Source organism: Bufo gargarizans, chromosome 3 (assembly GCF_014858855.1).
Source record: "Bufo gargarizans isolate SCDJY-AF-19 chromosome 3, ASM1485885v1, whole genome shotgun sequence".
NCBI classification, from domain to species: domain Eukaryota; kingdom Metazoa; phylum Chordata; class Amphibia; order Anura; family Bufonidae; genus Bufo; species Bufo gargarizans.
This window is the reverse complement of record NC_058082.1, coordinates 97,715,981-97,742,735: the sequence shown is the minus strand read 5'-3', so window position 1 is coordinate 97,742,735 and position 26,755 is coordinate 97,715,981. Positions and strand designations below refer to the sequence as shown.

Below are 26,755 nucleotides of genomic sequence, written 5' to 3'. Positions count from 1 at the left end.
CACCAGCCCTGGAGTACAGTATAAATTAGACAGTTTTTGTAAATAAATCAGGCGCAAAAAACATCCAGCTACATAAATAGGTCAGGAAAAAGGGGCAAAAGTTAGAAAGCTTCTGAATTAGGCCTCTTGCACATGGCTGTTGCCCGGCCGTTCCATGCATTGGGGACAGCAATGGGTCTGTGATCCGTCCACACCGCAAAAGAATAGAACGTTTCATTTTTTTGCAGTGAATGGGTCTGCATCCGTGATGCAGTGCACAAACGGCAGGACCCCCGTATACTGTGGCCCCGCTGTTTGCGGGCTGCAATACGGACACAGCCAGGCAACAGCTGTGTGCATGAGGCCTCAGTCTAAAAAATTTAATTAGGTGAACATCAAAACAGGCGCATTTTCAGTAGTGAATGAGACAAAAAAATATGAGATAGTCTAAAAACAGGTGCAGACATTATAGTAAATGTGACCCTATATCTGGCTATTATATAACTTGTATCAGTGATTTTTTTCTCTCTGCAGACTCCATTTTTAATTGTCAGTTTTCCCTGACCAGGTACATGGAGACTAGCTTCTGTGATATCTCCCATACACAGCACACATAAGGATATTCTGCTCCCTCAGGTGGAACAGGAGCATGGGGGAATTATACACCAGTACTGAGCAATGTAGCTGGAAACCCAGCTCTGAGGAGAGATAAAAAAAACTTTCAGCAGTGGTAGAGGCAGCATGTTATTCCCCAGTGATCTAATAAGCGGACCAGTATTTTACTAGGCGCAGACCATGTTATAAATTAGGAGCATCCTCTGCCAGTCTATGCACCTGGAGTGAAAACTACTCCGGCCCCTGGTAGTGGTTTTCAAGCGCATTTAACACCAGTTTCCTGGTCTAAATGTTTACCTGGACTGATTGCTTGGTCTCTGCCATACCCCCACTCTGCCCTCGCCACTTGCGCAGACGGTTTAAGACACTTATGCCACAAAATTTTGTTGTGCGGGCGTTAATAAAGTCTAGCAGCTTACCTCAGTATTAGGCCTCATGCACACGACAGTTGTTTTTATCGGTGCACAAAATGGGGTTCCGTTGTTCTGTGATCCGTTTTCGTGTGTCTTCCTTTATTTTTGGGGGACCACCAGACATAAAAGGAAAGTAAAAAAAGTCTAAGACAGGTTTGCCATGTAAATGATAGGAAAAAAAACGGACACGAACGCGCATGACAATCTTGTGTGCCTCTGCATATTTTAGCGGTCCCATTGACTTGAATGGGCCCACGAACCGTTTTCCGTGAAAATAATAGGACAGGTTATATTTTTGCGACGGACTGGAATCACGGATGCGGATGGCAAACGGTGCATTAGCAGAGTTTAAAACGAACCCATTGAAAATCAATGGGTCCACCAAAAATTACGATAAACGGCGCAACAGACACGGAATAAAACAATGGTCGTGTGCATGAGGCCTTACTTGCAAAACTGGGCGGCCAGTGTGTTTGGCCGCATGCGGACACCGGACACCCTGTACCTGTACCACAATACAGAGATCAAGACTTTACAGCTGCCTCATATCAATTTTTGAGCTACGTTTTTGAAAATTCGATTCAACTGCTTCGCCGAATAAAAATAAATTTGATTTGTGGCGAATTACTTCGTCACAAAGCGCATTTTTTGTAAGTAGCGTGTGCAATAACGGAGCGGCAATAGCGCCGCTCCCCATCTTTGTACCCCTCAGATGCCGCGTTCATACATACTTACCGCCCTCCATTTGCTCGCAACAGGCCAGCTGCCGCCATCTTGCTTTAAGATCTGGCCTGAAATCTCGCGTGGACCGAGACGACGTTGTCACACCAGCCATCATACGTCACCACGCACAGGATTTCCGCCGAGATCTTCAATGAAGATGTGGCGGCTGGCCTGTTGCGAGCAAATGGAGGAGATAAATATGATTTATTCTTTTTTTTTTTTTACACTATTTCAGGTTAAATCGATTTGCTACCACGAAGCACAAGTAAATTCGGCTTCGCGGCAAATCGAATTTACCCTGAAGCATTCTTTTTTTTTTATCTAGAGACAACAGTGAATTATACAGAGCATTAGATATTTTTGTGCTTTTTATTATATGCTATTTCCATTCACATTTCCAATTTTTTAAGGGAGTCTGTCATCAGCTACATCTGTCATCAACCTAGCATACTGAGAGATATCATGCGAACTAAGCCTAGGTTTTTAACTGCGCCATCAATATAGTGATCCGTGGCTGCCTTGCAGATAAAATTAGGAGAGGAAGCTCTGGTCAGGCGCTAAATCACTGGTATAGCAGGTCTTAAGGGATGAAATCTTCTTTATTTCATAGATACCATATGTACATAAAACAACGCGTTTCGGGGCTCAAAGTGTCCCCTTCATCAGGTTATTAGGTACTCTCTTTACCTAATAACCTGATGAAGGGGACACTTTGAGCCCCGAAACGCGTTGTTTTATGTACATATGGTATCTATGAAATGAAGAAGATTTCATCCCTTAAGACCTGCTATACCAGTGATTTAGCGCCAGACCAGAGCTTCCTCTCCTACAAGTATCCTTTGGGGGCTTCCGATCCCAAAGAAACTCCTTCTGCAGCTGCATTCCTGGGGAAAAAAGGGTCCATTATTTTACAAGTCTACAATAGTGTTGTGCCTATCTCTAGCACAAACCTAAAAAGGTGAGCACTTTTGTCCTCCAATCAATTTATATGCGTTTTGGACGTACTCTCCTATTATGCGCCCCCATCCCTCTTTTTTGTCTCTATTCCCCTCGTGACCGAGTAGAACCTGGATACGCCTGTGGCTTCATGATTGCAGATAAAATTGGCTTTTTTTAAATATGCAAATTATGCCTTTAGTGCAGGGATCAGCAACCTTTGGCATGCCAGCTGCTATGAAACTACAACTCCCGGCATGCAAAAATACTTTCTTCTAACTCTCACAGGAGCATTCTGGGAGTTGTACTTTCAGAACAGCTGGCGTGCTGGAGGTTGCCGATTCCTGCTTTAGAGCAATGAGGGTGGCACCATTGCTCTCACTGCACAGAAGCTCACTCCATTCACTCTCGAGACCCTTCCTCGGACCACTGATGGACAACGCCAGGCAGTAGGTACGTAATCTTGTCTGGCTCTGTCAATCAACAGTCCAAGGGAAGGGTTGGCCATAATAAGAATAGCACAGTTGGAATCAGTTGAGGTAAGCCTACCTGGAACAATGCTTGGCTGCGTAGCGATGTAGATGATGACACACTCACTTCAATGGGGCCGTAAAAGATGCGGACAGCACTCTGTGTGCTGCCCGCATCCGTTGCTCCGTTCCGTGGCCCGCAAAAAAAATATAACCTGTCCTATTCTTGTCCGTTCCTTTATGCAAATTGCGGAACGCACATGGAAGCCATCTGTGTTTTTCAAATCCGCAATTTGCGTACCGCAAAACACACAACGGTCGTGTGTATGAGGCCTTACATTGAAAAGGCTGAAATCCGCTGCTAAAACTGCAAACATAATTGACATGCTGTGGATTTAGAAATTCACACGGCAGGTCACTTTCCGCATGGAAAAAGGGCAAATTGTACATGAGATTAGTGTTCTCATACATTTTGCAGGTACTGTAATACGCGTTTTTTCCACATAAGAATCCGCACAGAAAAGGCACAATGCGTGCAGGTGGCCTTATTTATTTATTTTTGCAAATATCTTTGCTCTTTATCTTTTCTTTTAAGTGACAAAAGCAAAGTGACAATGTCACTGCTCCAGAAATACCTGTTTCATGGTTATGCAGAATCAAATATGAAAAAAGTCTCACTGGTGCAGAGGACTGGCCAAGGACAAACAAACATTTTCTGTATTTCCAATAGATAGAAACATAGGGGGTATGTAAGCCAGCTCGGGAGCGGTCCCACATTTAGACTGGATTAGCCGACGCCTCTTCATAACTTTGGCGGATCCACCGCCAGCTACAGGGGATATTAAGGACGGTGTCTAAAACGATGGTCTTAGTAAATTACCCCCATATAGCTTACCATACTTTGATGGTAGGGCTATTCCAATCTGTAACACTGATGGCACACCTCAAAAATATTTATAAAAAGAGAATTCAGTGCACGCTACCATGGCTGCAATACAGAAGCAAACAAGAACTACAAGTAGCAGCACACTGCTTTCTACACAAAGACACAACATGCAAACATTGAAAACATGAATACATGTAAACTGCATTACTGCTATACTTAGTATATGAAAATGAGAAGCTCTTTCTGCATATTTTTGATCAAGAATATGTCAGGCCCATCTACCAGCGACAAGGATATGTCATCAATGCTAGACAGGAGCGAGTCCCAGAGGTGGAACCCATGCCTCTCCAGAATGGGGCCCTAATGTGAAGGACAGCATGCAACACATGTGCAGTTTGCCCTCCATTCCGAAAACAGCCGAAACAGCACTATATGTGACTTGCGAGTCCCTACTTTTCTCTGAACAAAAATGGCACAGGGCTTTGTAAACATGGCAATATACATGAGCAGCATTATTTAGTACAATTACATCACAAAACTGAGTGCAGTGAGTAATTACCTTTACGGCAGGGCTTGACAAATTTCCTTGGAATCTAGGAGCCAGCTAAAAAGGTTAGGAGCCAGGCGGAGCCGCGTCATAAAGCCCCTAGTAGGTGCCCCCATAGTGCTCCCCCCCCCCCCACTTCTCCATAGAGCCCCACCAATAATGCTGTATACCATGTTACATATACCGTCGCTCCGTCCCCGGACCCTATTGACTATAATGGGTAAGGGGGTGGAGCTCCGGCGCAGCACGGCAGTTCGCGGTGAGAGGCCGCCGGACTAAAAAGTTGGACATGCAGTACCTGCGCCGGAGCTCCGTCCCCATTATAGTCAATGGGGACGGAGCGGTGGTCCGGCGAAACAGCGGAAGGACGGATCAGACAGGGTTAACAGCCTGCCGGATCTGTCCTGCCGCAAGTGTGAAAGTAGCCTTAGTTATATAGCTACTGAATGAGACAGAAGAAGGGATGCCTTTAACATATATCTCCTTGAGAAGCCAATTTGATCCTAAAGGGTTAATTCAACCTGTAATCGAAACTCTGTCCTGTCACTTCTCTTATCTCTCTGCTCCTGTCCCTTAATCTTATCACTGCTGCAACAAAAGCATCAGCCTCAGTGTAAACTGTTCTAGAGTCTGACTCAAGGTTCTTTTAACTCAAAGAATCGAATGAGTCTCTGACTAAGGCCGAATGCACACGGCCGTTGTTCACGGCCGTGAGTGGTCCGTGGAACCGCGGCCTGGATTCCTGCCGAGTGCAGGAGCGCACGGCGTCATGGGTTGCTCTCAGCAGGAATCCAGGCCGCGGTCCCACGGACCGCTCACGGCCGTGAACAACGGCCGTGTGCATTCGGCCTAAGTCGGATCTTTAGATTCTTTTAACCTGTGACTCATTTGATTCTTTCTAAGACTCCCTGTACAGTGTGTGACTCAGACTCAGAGCTGCTAGTGCTTGCCTTGCCTCAGCTCTGATTGGTTGGTGGGAGGGGAGGGGCTGGCAGGAGCAACTTCTACTCTAGGATCAGATTACACTCCTCCCGAGCCCCTCCCCTCCCTGCTGCCAGCGGCTCTGCTATTGTGTGCTGTGACGTAGCTGTTTCAAACGGTGCTGCCTCCGCACAGAATGGCGCTCCGCACCCATCGCCCGGGCACCTTTGAAAACGGGCCATAACTCTTTTTTGTATTTTGAGGTCATCTTCGACAGATCAATTTGTTTGTCTGTTCCTCTGACAGAAAAGAATATTGGAAATGTCAATGCATATGATCTCAGCCTTAGGCCTCATGCACACGGCCGTAGTTTCTGTCCACATCTGATCTACATTTTTGGGGGGATTGGATTCCAACCCATTCATTTCAGTGGGGTGCAAAATATGCAGACAGCACACTGTGTGCTGCCCGCATCGGCACGTCTGTTCAGCGGCCGCACAAAAAAAAGACAGAAAATGTCCTATTCTTGTCTGTTTTGCCGACAAGGATAGAACAATTCTACAGAAGTTAAAAAAATAAATGGTGGCATGCAGTTGGCCGGGATCTGTGTTTTGCAGATCCGTGATTTCGGACCGTGTGCATGTAGTCTTGTTTTTCAGACGCCTCTTGAACAAAAAAAATTATAAGCAAAAAAAAAACAAAAAGGTGACAACTCTTTCCACATACACTTAATTTAAACGTGCTCCCTTCCCTTCGCAGAAGCAAAAACAGCAAAAGGTTCCAGGAAGCCTAACCTATAATTTTATATGTACCTGTTACGTCAGCATTTTTCACCTTAAGGACCCAGCCTAATTTTGCTGTCTGACGTGTGACTTTATATTGGTAATAACTTTGGAATGCTCTTACTTATCCAAGCAGGGGCCGTATACCCCACAAGGAAACTTCCTGGTGGGCCGATGCCCAAGGGACTGCCAGAGCCCCGCTCATGGTTGCAGGCTGGTAGCATAATGATCTGCCTACTTTTTTATTTATTTTTTATTCAGTAGCAATTTTTCAAATACTTTTTAAAGTATCAATTCAGTTATAAATTCACTTTGAGGTGCTAACATAATATAAAAACACTCATAAATTACCTATACCTCAAATTTTTTAAAACAGATTTTCTAAACTTTGTTACTCTTTTAGGTGTCCATCGTAAATGAAAGGGGTTATCTCACTATTATGTAGAGAAAGTTAATACACGGCACTTCCTAATGTATTGTGATTGTCCTCATTGCCATCACCACGGCCACCACTGATGGATTGCAGGGTGGTCATAACCACTGAAATTGAGCAGCATATAATGTAACGGAAAAAAGAATCAAGCTAGCAAAGGAGGCAATATAGGCAATATGGACAATCACAATACATTAGTAAGTGCCTTGTATATATCTACATGATAAATGCTATTTGCTGGAGTGAAACAACCCCTTTAAAGCAAAATGGAGTTTAAATATAAAATGTAAATTTTTTTGAGCAGATTTTGCATTTTTATAATTTTTTTCTGCAAAACAACAAGGGTTAACAGCAAAACAAACGTCAATATTTATTACAGTGATTCTGCAGTTTACAGAAACACCCCATGTGTGGTAATAAACTGCTGTATGGGCACACGGCAGGGCTCAGAAGGGAAAGTGCATCATATGGTTTATTGAGGGCAGATTTTGCTGGAATGGTTTTTGGGTACCATGTCTCATTTGAAGAAACCTTGAGGTACGCCTATAGTGGAACCCCAAAAGAGGGACCCCATTTGGAAACTACACCCTTAAAGGATTTCTTCAAGGGGTATTGTTAGAACAGGCTGTAGATACCACCGAAGAGATCACACACAAGGATGCATCAACCTGGTGATCCAACAGATGTTTCACACAGGGCAGTTATCAGTGAGAGGCTAGGTTAACCATGGGCGTTGCGTTCCCTGTAACAGCGGAACACAACACAATGGAAAGTATAAGTATTGCCACTCCTTAACTGTGCGTTCCTTGCCATATAGTGAAGCATATGAAAAGCATGCTTCTTCATGGTCACTTAACGTGTTTGTTTTGCGGTAACGTGAAGCACTGCATGCATTGGCCTTTATTATAACAGTAGAAAAGTAATTAAAGGGAATCTGTCACCAGTTTTTAGCATTTTAAGCTGTCACCATCTCCATGTTCACTAAAGTACCTTATTTCCTGCAATCTTCTTCTTACTTTATTTTGTTTTGTCCTTTGGATAAAAAAGCCCTTTTTATGATATGCTAATGAAGCTCCAAGGTGCCCAGTGGGGCGTATTTTTTCCTCTCTGGAACCCAGTGACGCCCCCCTGCAGTGCCCAGCCCGCCTTAATTTGAAGCCCAAGAACGCCTCCTGATCCTGAAATAACCTCCCATAGCCCCGGCAAACGGTTCAGCCCCCTCGCCACGTTATCTACCTTCAAGAAATGCCCCGTTCTTCTTCCTGTCGGCCGCCAGAAATCTTGCACAGGCGCAGTACCACCTGCGCAATCACCAAGCTCCTAAGGACAACAGCCTCAAAAGTTTCACTGGGCATGCGCCGAGCCCAGTGACGTAATCTGAGCGCTGTTGCCTCAGGAGCTTGATGATCGTGCAGGTGCAATGTTGAAAGCTTAAAATGCTAAAAGCAGGTGACAGATTATTCCCTTTAATTATAACTTTTTGTGAATTGGGACATTTAAACTTGCTTTTTTTTTTTATTCCAATTTAAATTTAGTAGGAGTCTAAGTCGGTTCATTTTTGCCGACTCCAGGTTCCCAAAATTGCCTCCGACTCCACAGCCCTGGTTTCACAGAATATAGAAACACCTGCAAAAAAGAAAAAATTTAATTCTTTCCAATAAAATGCTGTTTAACTCCCATTTATTTTTACAAGGGTAATAGGAGAAAAAGTACTCCACAATTTGTTACACATTATCTCCTGAATACGGCAACACCCCATATGTGGTTGGCACACCACAGGGCGCAAAAGGGAAGGAGCGCCATTTCATTTTTAGATGCCATGTCGCATTTGAAGAGCGTGAGCATTTTGATGCCACAGGTGTTTTGCAGAAATTAGTGCAGCAAACTGTGTAAAGTGAAAATTGCTATTTTTTTTATAGGGAGTCCTAAAGGATTTTGGTTCTGGAAATAATTTTATAAATTGGATTAAGTTAATCTATACAAATCCTAGGGCAAAGGTGACGGTAGATGGGGCAGCATCAATGCCTTTTTCCCTTACTAGGGGAACTAGGCAAGGATGTCCACCATCTCTGTTGCTCTTCACATTATCTGTAGAACCTATAGCCAATATAATAAGGGAAAATAAAATAATAAAAGGTTTCCTATATGGTAATATCGAAGACAAAATTGCATTATACGTGGATGATATTTTACTTTTTTGGGAGATTTGGATACTGGTATTGGGGAAGTGGTGAGCATTATTAGGACTTTCTCATGGTTAGAGATAAACTGGGGCAAATTGCTCTTAATGACTTTGGGATAGAATAAAAAGAGGATAAACACTGAAGCAGTTGGGAGGGAAGGTAGTATTAAATATTTGGGAGTTTACGGTATATTACATTAAATGTAGATGAATATATTAGGTTAAATGTTCTCCATCTGATAAGTAAGTTAAGGAATAAATCTAATATATGGCGTAGGTCACCACTGTCTAAGGGCTCTTTCACACTTGCGTTCTTTTCTTCCGGCATAGAGTTCCGTCGTCGGGGCTCTATGCCGGAAGAATCCTGATCAGTTTTATCCTAATGCATTCTGAATGGAGAGAAATCCGTTCAGGATGCATCAGGATGTCTTCAGTTCAGGACCGGAACGTTTTTTGGCCGGAGAAAATACCGCAGCATGCTGCGCTTTTTGCTCCGGCCAAAGATCCTGAACACTTGCCGCAAGGCCGGATCCGGAATTAATGCCCATTGAAAGGCATTAATCCGGATCCGGCCTTAAGCTAAACGTCGTTTCGGCGCATTGCCGGATCCGACGTTTAGCTTTTTCTGAATGGTTACCATGGCTGCCGGGACGCTAAAGTCCTGGCAGCCATGGTAAAGTGTAGTGGGGAGCAGTATACTTACCGTCCGTGCGGCTCCCGGGGCGCTCCAGAGTGACGTCAGGGCGCCCCACGCGCATGGATGACGTGATCGCATGGCACGTCATCCATGCGCATGGGGCACTCTGACGTCATTCTGGAGCGTCCCGGGAACCGCACAGACTGCAAGTATACTGCTCCCCCGCTCCCCACTACTACTATGGCAACCAGGACTTTAATAGCGTCCTGGCTGCCATAGTAACACTGAACGCAAATGCTTTCAGTTCACTTGCGTTTTTCCGGATCCGGCGTGTACTCCATTTGCCGGAATTACAACGCAAGTGTGAAAGAGCCCTAAGATGGGATACATTCACTTGTTTAAAAAATATATATAAATTCCCCTGAGATTATTTTTGTGGTTCAAAACGTAACAGTATGACTCCAAAGTATCTTTAAGATAATAGACAATATAACTAGAGAATTTATATGGAAAAGTAAAAGGGTGAGAATCAGAAATGAAATATTACAAATATCAGGAAAAAACTGTGGGGGTTAACACTTCTAAATAGGTGTGTTTCTGATTTGGTTGCACAATTTATTCACATAAACAACTTTGAGGTTTCCAATTATTGCGTGCATCTTTCATATACATACCAATAAGATGTTCAACTTAAAGGAACCTGTCACCATGATTTTGCGCATAGAGCTGGGGACATGGGCTGCTAGATGGCCACTAGCACATCTGCAATACCCAGGTCCCATAGCTCTCTGCGCTTTTATTGTGTTAAAAAACAGTTTTGAGTGATATGCAAATTACCTGATATGAGTCCTGTAGCCGGAGATGAGTCAAGCGGAAAGGAGCCCAGCACCGCCCCGCGTCCTCCGAATCTCCTCCGTGCCGGATGACGTCACAGAGCTGGAGCGGCGAAATCTCGCGATGCGCGAGCTAGCGCATGCGCAGTGTCGGCATCATGTTCATTCCCTGTACTGGCATCAGCACAGGGAACAAACTACGCATGCGCTAGATTTCGGCGCTCCAGCTCTGTGACGTCAGCCAGCAAGGAGGAGATTCGGAGGACGCTGGGCGGTGCTGGGTTCTTTTCCGCTTGACTCATCTCTGGCTACAGGACTCATATCAGGTAATTTGCATATCACTCAAAACAGTTTTTTAACACAATAAAAGCGCAGAGAGCTATGGGACCTGGGTACTGCAGATGTGCTAGCGGCCATCTAGCAGCCCATGTCCCCAGCTCTATGCGCAAAATCATGGTGACAGGTTCCTTTTAAACATTACATTAAAATGCATGCAGCCTTTAAATAAAGCCCCAACCCTTCCCAGTTCCTTCTGGTTTTTAGCCTCCCTGCCACCGGGCTTTCCGAAATTCTCATGTAGCCACGTATATAGTATAAATCAAGCGTAGAGTGTAGGGACTGCCGGCCTGACTCCTTCGACTATGTCCAGTTCGCCCATATCCTTTTCCAGCGTGATAACTGTTTTTTTGATAGACAGATTTTTTTCATAGATTCTAGTCTTGTCCATCAAATTTTCCCATTCTGTTATGGTAGGGGAGTCCCAGGAGCCCCATTTTCTTGCGATTATAACTCTGGCTAGTAACATACCTTTCAGCCAGGCCGCAAACTTGTGTCCATTAATATCCTCAGCTCCAAGAGTTCTCAATACTGCAAGTTCAATTCCCTTTTCCGGGAAGTTATCCAGTTTGCTAGCCAGTAACTTATAAATTTCTCCCCAGTACTTCTGAATTTTTGAGCAGCTCAATATCATATGCATGAAATTGGCCTGGCCTATTTGGCATTTAGGGCACTTAGATTCTGTTTTCCCATACATCCTTTCAATTTGTAGTGGGGTGTAATACCTAACCTGTGAACAATTTTAAATTGTAGAAGTCTAAAGTTGGCAGATATAGCTGCCCAATTTATATTTTTATATACCCCCGCCCAATTAATACTAGTGCCGTTTCCTATCTCTAATTCCCACTGCTTTTCACTTTTAAAATGTGTCGAGTTGACCAATTTATCTTTGATCTGTTTATATACCTGAGATATGGAAGTTTTTGTGTCTTTCCAGTGATAACAACAATCCGTGAAAACTTTGAGGTTAATGATATTATACAGGGAGTGCAGAATTATTAGGCAAGTTGTATTTTTGAGGATTAATTTTATTATTGAACAACAACCATGTTCTCAATGAACCCAAAAAACTCATTAATATCAAAGCTGAATATTTTTGGAAGTAGTTTTTAGTTTGTTTTTAGTTTTAGCTATTTTAGGGGGATATCTGTGTGTGCAGGTGACTATTATTGTGCATAATTATTAGGCAACTTAACAAAAAACAAATATATACCCATTTCAATTATTTATTTTTACCAGTGAAACCAATATAACATTTCAACATTCACAAATATACATTTCTGACATTCAAAAACAAAACAAAAACAAAATCAGTGACCAATATAGCCACCTTTCTTTGCAAGGACACTCAAAAGCCTGCCATCCATGGATTCTGTCAGTGTTTTGATCTGTTCACCATCAACATTGCGTGCAGCAGCAACCACAGCCTCCCAGACACTGTTCAGAGAGGTGTACTGTTTTCCCTCCTTGTAAATCTCACATTTGATGATGGACCACAGGTTCTCAATGGGGTTCAGATCATGTGAACAAGGAGGCCATGTCATTAGATTTTCTTCTTTTATACCCTTTCTTGCCAGCCACGCTGTGGAGTATTTGGACGCGTGTGATGGAGCATTGTCCTGCATGAAAATCATGTTTTTCTTGAAGGATGCAGAATTCTTCCTGTACCACTGCTTGAAGAAGGTGTCTTCCAGAAACTGGCAGTAGGACTGGGAGTTGAGCTTGACTCCATCCTCAACCAGAAAAGGCCCCACAAGCTCATCTTTGATGATACCAGCCCAAACCAGTACTCCACCTCCACCTTGCTGGCGTCTGAGTCGGACTGGAGCTCTCTGCCCTTTACCAATCCAGCCACGGGCCCATCCATCTGGCCCATCAAGACTCACTCTCATTTCATCAGTCCATAAAACCTTAGAAAAATCAGTCTTGAGATATTTCTTGGCCCAGTCTTGACGTTTCAGCTTGTGTGTCTTGTTCAGTGGTGGTCGTCTTTCAGCTTTTCTTACCTTGGCCATGTCTCTGAGTATTGCACACCTTGTGCTTTTGGGCACTCCAGTGATGTTGCAGCTCTGAAATATGGCCAAACTGGTGGCAAGTGGCATCTTGGCAGCTGCACGCTTGACTTTTCTCAGTTCATGGGCAGTTATTTTGCGCCTTGGTTTTTCCACACGCTTCTTGCGACCCTGTTGACTATTTTGAATGAAACGCTTGATTGTTCGATGATCACGCTTCAGAAGCTTTGCAATTTTAAGAGTGCTGCATCCCTCTGCAAGATATCTCACTATTTTTGACTTTTCTGAGCCTGTCAAGTCCTTCTTTTGACCCATTTTGCCAAAGGAAAGGAAGTTGCCTAATAATTATGCACACCTGATATAGGGAGTTGATGTCATTAGACCACACCCCTTCTCATTACAGAGATGCACATCACCTAATATGCTTAATTGGTAGTAGGCTTTCGAGCTTATACAGCTTGGAGTAAGACAACTTGCATAAAGAGGATGATGTGGTCAAAATACTCATTTGCCTAATAATTCTGCACTCCCTGTAAAGACCGAGTTGAATGGGGGATAAGGCAAATCAAGAATCAATATCGGTATTGAGTTTAATGAATAAAATATGGGAAGAGGTTAAAAAGATAATGGGAATAAATGGTTATTCAGATTATAAACCAAAATGGAATAATTTACATTTACAAGAAATACAAAAAAATTAACAATATGTTAATTGGGAGCAAAAGGGTATATATGTACTGTCACTTATTTGATGGTGATGTATTGAAGAATTTTGGCACATTCGTAAGGGAATATGGGATTTCACAGAGGGATTTTTATAAGTATTTGTGATTTAAGAAAGCAATAAGCTCATCACCTTCCTCAGACAGTAAAGAAGGTCAGAGTGTCAAGGAATTGATATTACACAGGAAACTAAGGGTGCTCTCAAAGGTAAAGTGGGAAGGAGAGGTTGGAGTGATGGAGGATAAAATATGGAAGGATATAGATAGTTGCCCTTTGAGGGTGTCTTTTACTGCCTCTTAGAGAGTCTCCCAGTTCTTTTTGTTACACAGGTTGCATCATTCACCAGTTCTGTTAGGGTACTTTCACACTAGCGGTTTTCTTGTCCGGCACTGAGTTCCGGTCATAGGGCCCTATGACCGGAAAAGAACTGATCAGTTTCATCCCGTGCATTCTGAATGGAGAGGAATCTGTTCAGGATTCATCAGGATGTCTTCAGTTCAGTCACTGAACTGCATTTTGGACGGAGTAAATACCACAGCATGCTGCGGTATCATCTCCGTCCAAAAATCCGGATCAGTTGCCGGAATGCAGTATCCAGCATTAATTTACATTGAAATGTATTTGTGCCGGATGTGGCATAAAAAATACTGCAATGCCGGATCAGTCCTTCCGGTCTGCGCATGAGCAGACCACTAAAAATGTGAAAAAAATATATAACTGATCTGTTTCTCTGGATGAAAATGGGGTTAAAAGAAACAGACGAAGGTGTAAAGAGGAACACACAGGGTTGATACATTTACTATGGAGATGCCTGAAATAATTTAGATATTGGTCATAAATAAAAGTATTAATGAATGAAATATATTAACTCCAGTTAGATAGAGATCCTATTGTATGTATACTGTGGCATATGAACTTACAAAAAAAAAGAAAAGAAAAGAGAACAGTAATAGGAAAGCTGCTATTTCAAGCTAGATTAAAGGGAGTCTGTCATCAAAGTTTCACCTTTTTAACCCTTCCCATAGGTTTCTAGCAGCCTTACAGTTAATAAAAACGTTACTTTTATGAGCAATCCTGGACTTATAAAACCAACAAAAAACAACTTAGTAGCATATGCAAATGAGGCTCGCAAGGGCAGCATTACCCTGGTAGGTGCCCAGCCTTATTGTCGCTCCACCCCCGCCCATTCTTTCCCTCTGACCGCCCATCTACTTCTTGTTTCGCTGAGATCCCACACCTGTGCACTCAGCCCGTCGGCCGGCGCATGCGCACTGCGATACCTGTTCCTTGTACAGCATCACAGTAATTAATGCGCATGCACCGGCTAACGGATACCAGACGGATCCACACCTAAGGCTACGTCCACATCTGCGCTTTACCTTTTCCGCTATTGAGATCCATCATAGGATCTCAATAGTGGGAGGAAAACGCTTCAGTTTTGTCCCCATTCATCGTCTATGGGGACAAAACAACTGAACAAAATGGAGTGCACCAGAATGCAAGCAGCGTTTTCTGTCTGCGATCTGGTGCGAAGCAAGATGGATCCATCATGACTCACAATGTAAGTCAATGGGGACGGATACTTTTTCTCGGACACAATAAAAAACTGATACGTCCCATATTGACTTTTAATGGTGTTCATGACGGATCCGTGATGGCCATCTTAAAGGGTAACTGTCATGTTTTTATAAAAAAAAATCTATTTATGCATATGTTACTGCTGCAACAGCATTATGCATAACGCAATCTTTAGTTTCTTCACATACCACTGTTTTCCTTGAGTTTTTCCATTAGTTACGACCGTTTAAACATTTACAATATGAGGACCTTATCAAGATGGCTCCTCTGACAGTTCTGAGGCCAAAACTGCTTTCCCTCACTTCCCATACACACTTGCTGTAGCCAGCAGCTCCCTGCCAGCCAATCAGATTGGATTACTGAGAGACACACCTCCTAGCTCTGAAGCCTAATGCAGGCATGCAGTGTGAAGGACCGCCCCTCTGTCTTCCTGTCTTCTTAGCCAGAGACAGACAAGCCATAGCAAATGTCTTATAAAGGAGCAGTGGAAAGGGGCAGAGGACATTAATAAAAGCTGTTATTATAAGGTAATTACAGATCTTTTAGCAATTATTGAGACTAACTCGGGTATAAATGCCTAGCTGTAATAAACTAGCAAATAAAAAATATATGACAGTTACCCTTTAAAGATAATACAACCGGATCCGTTCAGAACGGACGCAGACAGTTGTATTATCGTGACGGAAGCGTTTGTGCTGATCCAGCAAAAACGCTGGTGTGAAAGTAGCCTAAAACATTGTTTGCCGGCAGCAGAAACTTGCTGACAAGATCGGGCCATGTAAAAAAGCCTTTAGATGACAATCTGACCACATCTTATTAGTAACAACAATGAATAAATCCAGGTAATTCCCAATATGTTGCAGCTCTAGTACACAGCCGTGGTATCAAATAAGATGCAGCAAAAAGTTTACAAACACAGTAACAAGTATACAGATGCAGTAAGAAGTATATAGGGGCTATGCAGTAATTAGGACAGCTACGGTAGTAGCACGTATACGGATGCTATAAAATAAGCAGATAATTTAAAGGGGTTTTCCGGGAGTTTTACACAGATGACCTATTAGTATCTGATGGGTGACGGTACGACACCCTGGACCCCGACCGATCACTAACAGTAGTGCCACAGCCTTCTCTCCCTAGGCAATCACGTTCATCGTTCACATGGCCTAGGAGCAGTTCAGCCCCAATGAAGTGAATGCGATACCAGGCACAGCCGCTATACAATGTACGGCGCTATGCTTGGTTTGCAGAGAGCTGATTGGTGGGGGTCCCGGGTGTCACGACCTCCACAGATCAGATACTAATGACCTATTGATAGGAAACTCCTGGAAAACCCTTTTGAATAGAAACGTTTTGGCAATGTGACTTTCATCATTACTGATGTTTTTTTTTTCCACTAAGGACAACAGTTTTTTTTTCAAATAGGTAATATAAATATATTACAAAGATCATACTAAGTGTTCAGTGAAACCAGAGATGTGCTGAGTCATTGACCTGTGAGATAAGAATCCCGCTATGTATTCCAGAAATGTGATAAAAGAAGGTGGAAAATGCACTGTACACAAGTGCATTTGCAATAAACAGCTTGTAAAAAACAGAATCACAGTACATGAAGGCCCGCTTGCACAAATGTACTATCCGTAAACAGAATTTATTACTTCCAATACCATAATATTTTGCAGTTGAGGTATCAAATCATTGAAGATGTATCATTACCTCGTCGAGGGGGTGATAGAAATAAATTGTTATTGAAAAGAGAGGCTTAGGCTACTTTCACACTTGCGTTCGGGTGTCCGCTTGTGAGCTCCGTTTGAAGGCTCTCACAAGCGGCCCCGAACGCATCCGTCCAGCCCTAATGCATTCTGAGTGGATGCGGATCCGCTCAGAATGCATCAGTCTGGCAGCGTTCAGCCTCCGCTCTGCTCAGCAGGCGGACTCCTGAACGCTGCTTGCAGCGTTCGGATGTCCGCCTGGCCGTGCGGAGGCAAACGGATCCGTCCAGACTTACAATGCAAGTCAATGGGGACGGATCTGTTTAAAGTTGACACAGTATGGCTCAATTTTCAAACGGATCCGTCCCCCATTGACTTTCAATGTAAAGTCAAAACGGATCAGTTTGTTCATGGTAATGCAAACGGATCCGTTCTGAACGGATCTAAGCGTTTGCATTATAAGTGCGGATCCGTCTGTGCAGATACCAGACGGATCCACTCCGAACGCAGGTGTGAAAGTAGCCTTACTGGATCCATCGTTTGCAGACAATGGAGCCCAGGGGCCTCAATCGTGAATACAATGTGTCCTGCTTCCTATGAGGCATCCGGCCTTATGGAGTTTGATAAATATATTTCTTTCTTTCTTCAGCGTGACTAATCACTGCAAAAATGGACTATATTTGATTGAAAATCTTCGCCAGTGCAGAGTGGAAGCGAATTTTTCATTGCAAATTTTTCATTGTGATATATTCAACATGCAAATTTTATGTTTAATGAGGGAGGCGGAGTTCCTCTGATGAGGTCAGTTCCTTAGTGTTTCATTTGTGTATAAATAGCTTGAGTATAAGATGTTTCATTGCAGTCTGATGAAAGCACACCAGTGCTGAAACGCGTCACTATGCCACTTTAATATGTGACCAAATAAATCATCCTTTTTGATCTACATCCCTGCGAAGTGCCGGTCTTCTTCTCTCCAAGTGATCATAATGATGCAACAGGATCTTTTCTTGATCTTCATCGGTCATGGCCATAAAAATCATGGTCGTAAGGTTAGTCAATGCACATGGTGCTACATTTACCATAGGAGGTTGATTTTAAAGGGGTTGTCTCATCATGGACAATGGGAGCATATCTCTAGAATATGCCCCCATTGTCTTATAGGTGCGGGACCCACCGCTGGGACCCGCACCAATATCGAGAACGGAGCCCTGCAAGTGAAGGAGGGCACACTGCGCATGCGCCCTCCATTCATTTTTTATGGGGCCGGCGAAAATAGTTGAGCGCTGGCTCAGCTATTTCCGTTGCCCCAATAGAAGTGAATGGGAGCGGGGGTCGTGCATGCTCGGTACGCTTCCATATGAGGAGCTGGCTTGGTGGTGGCCGGACCAGAGTCCTCCAGCCACCACCTTCCGGGGCTTCGTTCTCTATATAGGTGTGAGTCCCAGGGTTGAGACCCGCACCTATAAGACAATGGGGGCATATCCTAGCGATATGCCCCCATTGTCTATGATGAGACAACCCCTTTAATCTCTATGACAATGTACATCTGAGGCAGGAAGTGTTGTCCAGGGGACAATAGAGTAGCAGTGTTGCAGACGTCCCAGCTTATATGCTCAACTTATCTCCTTTGATCCCTGCTATTAGCCAATTGGCACAATCATTTTTTTTGTGCTTAGACTGAAAAGAAAAGTGGACCTGTCCTCATTCCAATGTAAACCAGTGCAGAACTACCACGTTCCTTTGTGGAGATAAGTTGCAAAAAGGTATCTCCCAAGAAAGAGAACCATCTGACTAGTACCACCTATTAGAAGTGGCCCCTATAAGTCAAGATATGACTTTCCAACAAGCCTTGGGATTTGATAATAGAATATAGCCAAGTCAGATATCCATCCGTAGACAGCTGTTTCCGGGTGCTTGCCCCTCATCAGTATGGAGTAGGATTTTGGCTGGCTCAGTGCCTTAGAAGCAGCTTAGGCAGGGTGCTGAATCTCCTTAAAGATACCAGTCCTGTATGGAGACATACTGGAAGTACTCTATGGTATGGAGACTCATTGGCAATGCTCCATGGGAAATGAACATGTAAATAGGTATCTCCAAGAAAAAGCACTGTCTCGCCAGTGCCACCTATTTAAGGAGATTCAGCAGCTTGCTTAAGTTCCTTCAGGGCATCGTACTGACGAAGCCCCCCAGAAACAATTGTATACAGATGGCTATCTGTCTTGCCTTTATTACCTCGTCAAATCCCAAGGCCTGTTGCAAAGTCAGATTTTGACTCGTAGGAAGCCATTTCCAATAGGTGGTGCTGACAAGGCTTTATTTCTTGGGAGATACCTCTTTGCAACTTACGGTATCTCCACAAAGGAACGTGGTATTTCTGCACTGGTTTACATTAGTATGAGGACAGGTCCACTCGTCTATTCAATCTAAAGGCACAAAAAATTATTACGCCAATTGGCTAATAGAGGGATCAAAGAATACAGATACTTCCTGTCGTGTGATCGATGGGCTGCATGTAAACATGCTGATACACAGCAGGTGGTCACTCATTGCTGAATGGGGCAGCAGCAGCATAGTATGCAGACACATTTTTTACACGATTTACATATAGAGCCTTTCATATCTTGTTTTTGTAGCTATGCTTTAAAATTGATAATTCCAAACTAAATGTGATACCTGATAGTAATAATCCTTCAAGTATTTTCTATACTACTGATGACTTATCCTTGGGACAGGTCATCAGTATCTGACTGGTAGGGGTCAACACCCAGCACCCCTGCTCATCAGCTGTTTGCTTACCAAGCACAGTGCCATCCATTGGATAGCGCGGCTGTGCTTGCTACTGCATCCTAGCCCCTTTCACCAAAATGGGACTGAGCTGCGCCTAGGCCATGTGACCAATGAATGTGGCATCATTGGCCTAGAAAAAGGCTGCAACACTCGGCGCTCTTCAAACAGCTTATCGGCAGGAGTGCCAGGAGTCAGACTGCCACCGATCACATACTGAAGATCTATCCTGAGGATAGAACATCAGTATTAAACGGTCAGACAACCCCTTTAATCCGACCAAATGACTTTCCGTTTTTCCATTTTAATTTTTTACTCCTTGCCTTCCTGAAGCCATAACTTTTATTTATTTTTTCTGTTCACACACATTTATGAGGACTTTTTTTTTGCAGGACAAGTTGTACTTTCTAATAGAACCATTTAATATTGTTTACCATTTAGTGGGAAGCTAGAAAAAATTCCAAATGGGGTGGAATAAAAAAAAATAAAAAAAATAAATAAATAAATAAATAAATAAATAAAAATATTCCCAGCTTTAAGGGTTTCGTTTTTAAGGTGTTCCCTACGTGATAAAACTGACCCTCATTCTCCGAGTCAGTATGATTACAGTGAAACCACATTTTTGTGGTTTTTGGTATGTCTTAACACCTAAAGAAATACATTTGGAAAAAATTAATTTTTTTCTTTGCATCACCATATTCTGACCCCTATAACTTTTTCAAATTTACATCTATAAACTGTTATGCAGTGTAGCAGGGCCGCAATTACAAATGAATGGGGTCATAGCGCAACGATCACAACAACAGAATCCCCAAAAATGCAACAAAGTTGTAATTTTTGCCATTCTGGGGCTGTGATTGTGTAACACTTGGAAGTTGTGCTGTGACCCATTCATTTCTATAGTTGCCCTACTAAACTGCGATACTTGTGCAACCAAGAACGTTGTGTAGCTTTAGGGCCGCTTCACACGAGCGGATGCCGTGCGTGGCATCCGCTCCGTGAAAGAGTGCCAAGACCCGCTGCAGACTGCAGAGGCACGGAGCGGTAACATGACTGTTAATGCTCCGTGCCTCTCTGTGATCTCTTTACTACGAAATCACAGTGACAACTGTGATTTCGTAGTAAAGAGATCACAGAGAGGCACGGAGCATTAACAGTCATGTTACCGCTCCGTGCCTCTGCAGTCTGCAGCGGGTCTTGGCACTCTTTCACGGAGCGGATGCCACGCACGGCATCCGCTCGTGTGAAGCGGCCCTTAGCCTTCTTTTACTTTGCATTTTTTGACTTGTAAAAAACATCATGAAATTCTAGTAAGTATTTTTGAATGCAGTTTCTAAAGGGGTTATCTAATTTCTCAACCCCCCCCCCCCCCCCACATGTGCCGGGCCCATTCACCGGTAATATACTTAAACCCCCCCCCCCCCCGTGGAGCTCCTGGTCCCTGCAACACTGCTGTTGCTTCTCCCTGCACACGGTTGAAAACATCCAGTGTTGGGGGGAGGGAGGAAAGACAATGGCAGGCCGGGACGGGGACGAGCCTCCCTAGAGTTACCTGCGATGCTAGGGAGGCCCCCCCCCCCCCCGCCACCGGATGTTTTCATCCCTGTGCAAGGAGAAGCAGCAGCGACGCTGCGGGGGGCCAGTAGCGGCGCCGGTGAGTGGGGTAAGTATATTACCGGTGAGGGCCCAGGCATATGTGGGGGGGGGGGAGGGGGGGGGGGTTGAGAAATGTTTCTTTCCAGACTTTTTAACCTACGTTTATGGGGGGGGGGGGGAAACACACCTAGAGCATGCTGAGATTTTAAAAAAATGCAATGAAATGGTCTAGGAACACCACATAAAATAAAGAAATAACTGTGCTTTATAATTTCCTAACAGCATGAAATATCTAGTCGCAAAAACTCTGCAAAGAAAATGCTATGCTTTAACAAAAATAAAATCAACCCCCCCTAAGAAGTCTGATGCAGTTGTGGTCATTGTCAAACTTGGCAGATAATGTTATGTAGGGGGGCATTTCAAAATGACATATGCATTGCAGTTTTTAGCCCACAGCAGATCTGTCATTATGATATGCTATAGTATGGGAGACTTAACTGTAGGTCTGAGGGGCTAACAAAACATAAAAAAGTAACCATAAAAACTGCTCACATTGTAAGAAAGGAATGGCTGATCGGACAGTGGCTTAAAGTTTATAATCTTTTTCAGATATGGAAGAAACTGTTTTTCTTTACAACGTGACTTATGCCAAAATGTCCGGTATTTACAGAGGTTGCTGTTCAAAGAAAGTGGTGAGGATCCGGTTTATGCCAAACTAAACTGGCGTAGTCTATACTATCTAGAAATATATGAACTATTGCCACTTGTTTACATCAATAAAACTGTTCCCTTGGCATCAAGCAGAAATACACCACCCATCATAATAATAGTCCTTCATTAAAGTTGACATCGTTTTAAAAGGAGAACCACACCCTACAGCTATTGGTGGACTCTTCCCAATTTTCTAATTCATTAACGACTTCCACTTCAGAAAATAGCACTTGGCACTTGCAGTCACTGATGAGCATAAAGGACAGAAAAACTTCCAGACACTGAAATACCAACACGTTTTTACATGGACTACACATGTCCGTGGGTGGTCTGTGTTTTCCGCAGACCCATTCATTTGAATGAGTACATAGTGAGGGTCAGAGGTGAGCCTAATTTATGACGAGGCGAGGGCCAAATTAGCCAAATCCTCTGGAAGTGCAGAGGGGAAACAAAGACTGTAATATGCCGGTGTTTGTAAATGACCCTCAGTGTGATTTAGGGTGCATTCACACAACCGTAACATAACATCCATGTGACGTCTGTGTTGCATCTGTATGAATTCACCCTCAACCTCACCCCAAAACAGTCCACATACCCCAGACCCACAACTCACTACCACCACCTACTATGTTCCTTTCCAATAGGTTCCCAGACGTACACACTTCACTCACTAGCCGTCAGAGCATATAAGGACCAAACTTATTTTGGTTTTACACCTTAATATGAAAAGTACATAAAAACTACAAAAAGATTTAAAAAAATAAATAAAAGGACCTTATATAAAACAGTTAAAGCATTTTACTAGACTAATAGGAGAAAACGGGAAACGTGCACACAAATCTTCAGACTCTTCTGCTTTTCTTAAAGATTGTTGCAAACAAAGTTACAAATTTCTGACCCCCCTTCCTAGCTTTAACCGATATTATCTCACCTATTTTTTTAATTCACTCCTGGTTTTGGCTTCAAAAACTGCATCAGAAGACCTGAATGTGGAAACACAGCCAAAACAGAGAATGGGGACAGGAGTTTAAAGTTTTATAGGTTTTTTTTATACCCACTTTCAAACTTGTATGTACATTTTGGCCAAAACTAGGAGAGGAACAAATACAGAGAACATGTTTTGGGCCCCCACTTTTGGCTTACAAATGTTGCCCAAAATACTGCTGTGTAATCAGTGGCGTAGCTAGAAATGACTGGGTCCCACTGCAAATTTTTGAATGGGGCCCCCTTCCCCCAGTAATTTTTTCTCAACCTCTTCCTTTCATGCTGCCCCCATTCCTCTGGCTAGTAAAGATCGCTCTCTCAGACCAGGCCCGGCAGCTGTTCCATCCGTTTTCTACACTGTCTATACTGTCACTGTATATCATTTCATTGTATAATACTGTTGAGGGGGCCCTGACAAAATCTTTTAGTCCATCTCCTCCTGGATGGGCCCCCTTCTGGGTCAGGGCCCCAAAGCAGCCGCTTCCCCGGCTTGTAATGTTATTGGCCAAAGCCCCCAGTTCACTAAGCAAAATGAATGTTGAATGGACAGTGATATAAAAAGAGTGAACGATAAAGTATTTTAATGGACATGGAATGAAAATACGTTTGTGTGCATGAGCCCTAAAGCAGATTTTTATTTAACTTACCTCATTATGATTCCTCAGCTTGGATAAGGAGATGTGTATTGTCCTAAGTTATGAAGTTTGGAGAGACTAGGGTTTAAAATGCTTTCACATTTACAGTAGGTATTTAGTAGTGTGGAGGGATTGCAGCATTTTTTGCATTAGTGTTTTCTGCCATTTTTGGGGGTTAAAAAGGAAACTCCAGATGTTACGCCTGGAGCAGATGTATCACAATAAATGCTCTCCTAATCTACAGCATAAAATCTAATTTGTTTTAAGTGCGATAATTACAGTTGCCAACTAATATACGCAACTTTTTGAGTGGTGGTAGTTTTGTGTCGTAGCTTTTTACAAAAATAATTATGGGGCAAATTAAAGTGAATGTACAATTTATGTTTTTATAAAGATTACATCAAATAAAAAAAAAAAACGGTGTCATGGTTTGTTTTTATCCAATGTAGGATAAGGGTCACTGTATAACCAGAGACAAAAGGCGCTCCGTAGGGTAAGTATGTCCCAAGAAGAAGAATATTACTCCAAAAATGGAGGCTCACCTTTTGTGGTTGTGCTGGAATAGGCACAACACTATTGTCGGCTTGTTAGGATGTAAAACCTGGTTGCTAGGTATGCTGCCAAGGTGGGCGGCCTTGAGGTAGAGGTTCCCAAATTCCCAGAAAGACGGAAACCGCTTCAGAAATATTCACCTTTTCCTGGCGCAAGGAACCATAACAACTGGCATAGGAAAGAATCTTCTTTTATTTTCTCAGTTGTAAATACATAAATCAAATAATATACAAATAAAAATGAACGACGTCGCGTTTCGGGGATCAACAGGTCAAGGTTTTTGTTTTTTTTTACATTTATTTCACTTTCTTTAGAAAGACCATTCATAAATTTACAGAGCACTAGTCGAACATGCCCTGATATTGCAGTTTCTTCTTTGCCTTGGGAAGCACTGATGGCGGAGTCTGCCAGGTGTAGATAAATATGATGTTTGTATCTTTGCGTTGATGGTTATCAGCTTTTGTTAAATAGCTGTAGGCTGTTTATAGTCTTTTAGGTGATAGCTGGAGAAACTAGCACGGTATAACGCCTTCACATTATCCGCCTGTATTTTTAGAGTCTGTAGACTGTATTCATAAACATGTTCATATTTTGGTGGTTGATTCTGCAGGAGACATGCTGCAAAATTATTCTAACGGTCTCCTTGAAGATTTTTCAGCATCTCTAGGCTCAGCTGAAGGAGGGCCCAGTCCAGGCAGAGGATTAAGTAAATGAGGGTCTAGGCTACGAAGCTGGAGGAGGCAACGGTGATACAGACCCACAGCCTCATGGATGTGGTGTTCAGAATAGCACGTGTTGCCCTGAGACTTGAATAAACTTGCCGGTGAGAGACGCTGTTCCATCCTGCTCAGCCATAGTCCTCTCCATCTTCATCAGGTATGCAACCATGACCTGATGAAGGGGACCTGTTGATTCCCGAAACGCGTTGTCTTTAATTTTTATTTGCATTTGTATATTTTAATTTATTTAGGTATTTACAACTCAGAAAATAAAAGAAGAAGGTCCTTTACTATGCCGGGTGTTATGGTTCCTTGCGACAGGAAAAGGTGAATATTTCTGAAATTGTTTGTTTTTATGTTGCTTACCTAAGGGTGTAGTCTCATACTGTATAACAGTTCAGCTACTTTTTCAGACCATTTCATGGTCTATAGTCTATAGCATATTTGAAGAAGCCATTATTACAGATATATACAGGTAAAACTCAAAAAATTTGAATATCGTGCAAAAGTTCATTTATTTCAGTAATGCAAAATAAAAGAAATTGCATTAATGCAGCTTAAAATTAGAATTTTGTGAAAAGGGTCAATATTCTAGGCTCAAAGTGTCACACTCTAGTCAGCTAATTAATCCATACCCTCTGAGCAAAGGGCACCTCAAAATTGAGACTTTGGGGTTTCTTAAGCTGTAAGCCATAATCATCCAAATTATAACAAATAAAGGCTTGGAATATCTCGCTTTGCATGTAATGAGTCTATCTCATATGTTAGTTTCACCTTTTAAGTTGCATTACTGAAATAAATGAACTTTGCACGATATTCTAATTTTTTCGAGTTTCACCTGTATATACCAGCATATTTAGAACACGTGCAGAGAATTCTCCCAGCTGAGGCTACTTTCACACTTGCAGCAGGGTGATCCGGCAAGCAGTTCAGTCGCCAAAACTTCCTGCCAACCGATGGCATTTGTAAGACTGATCAGGATCCTGATCAGTCTTAAAAATGCCAAGTCAGAAAAATGCATTGATATGCCAAATCCGTCTTTCCGGTGTCATCCGGGAAAACGGATCCGGCATTTATTTTTTTCACCTTTTTTTTGGTCTGTGCATGCGCAGACCGGAAGGACGGATCCAGCACTAATACATTCCTATGGAAAAAAATGCGGCATTCAGGCAAGTCTTCATTTTCTTTCGCCGGAGAAAAAAACGTAGCATGCTACGGTTTTATCTTTTGCCTGATCAGTCAAAATGACTGAACTGAAGACATCCTGATGCATCCTGAACTGATTACTCTCCATTCAGAATGCATGGGGATATGCCTGATCAGTTCTTTTCCGGCATTGAGCCTTTTTCACGGAACTCAGTGCCGGAAAAGAAAAACGCTAGTGTGAAAGTACCCTAACAAACAACATTATTTCCATAGTTAATATTAATTTTATTTGTCCTACTAACATAGTAAGTAGGTTCAGATTAGATAAAATTCTAACTGATAATTCTTCATATCAGGACAAGTAAAAAACTTTTTCCAAATCCAATATGGCAATCAAAATAGATGTCTGGGTCAACAACTCATTTCAAGCAATCAAATGAAGATTCCATATAATTTGTCTAGAAAAAAACACTTCACCCCCATTTTAAAAAGATATTAATAAAATAGCCATCACAACTTCCTGCGTGTTACAGTGGCGGCTCGAGACCGGTGCTTCTCCACTCACTGGTCCTGGGTCTCAGCTGCCCATTTCTGGCCCAGCCAATGGAGCAACTCTGCTCCTGCTAACAGGCTGAGCATGGCCTCTACACCAGTAGGGTGTGTGCTTTCTCTAGCTCTTAAATGATTAGTACACAAGCATCCCAATGTTTATCTGTCATTGACTTGCAAACTGTGTATATTTAAGGCTTAAGCAATTTGATTCTTTATTTTACTAAGTTCCTGCAAATTTGTGCTGCTCTGATGCCCGCCCCTGTACCAACCTCTGCCCGACTGACACTCTGCTGCCAGACCTGGCCTCTGCCTGTTTAGAGTTTTGACCCAATGCTGCCAGCCCCGACCTCAGAAGTAC

General features: G+C 42.9%; 1 protein-coding gene across 3 annotated transcripts in view; it reads right to left on the bottom strand.

Moving 5' to 3' along the window:
* VDR (vitamin D receptor) overlaps window positions 1–26,755 on the bottom strand; it is a 170,162-nt gene that overhangs the window by 97,772 nt on the left and 45,635 nt on the right. Inside the window, exon 1 of one of the 3 annotated variants that reach the window (XM_044287612.1) lies at window positions 1,014–1,047. The exons of the other annotated variants lie outside the window; for them this stretch is intronic. The gene's annotated coding sequence lies outside the window, so the exon portion shown is untranslated. Of the gene's footprint in view, window positions 1–1,013; window positions 1,048–26,755 lie in introns of those variants that run through there. 3 annotated transcript variants of the gene reach the window in all.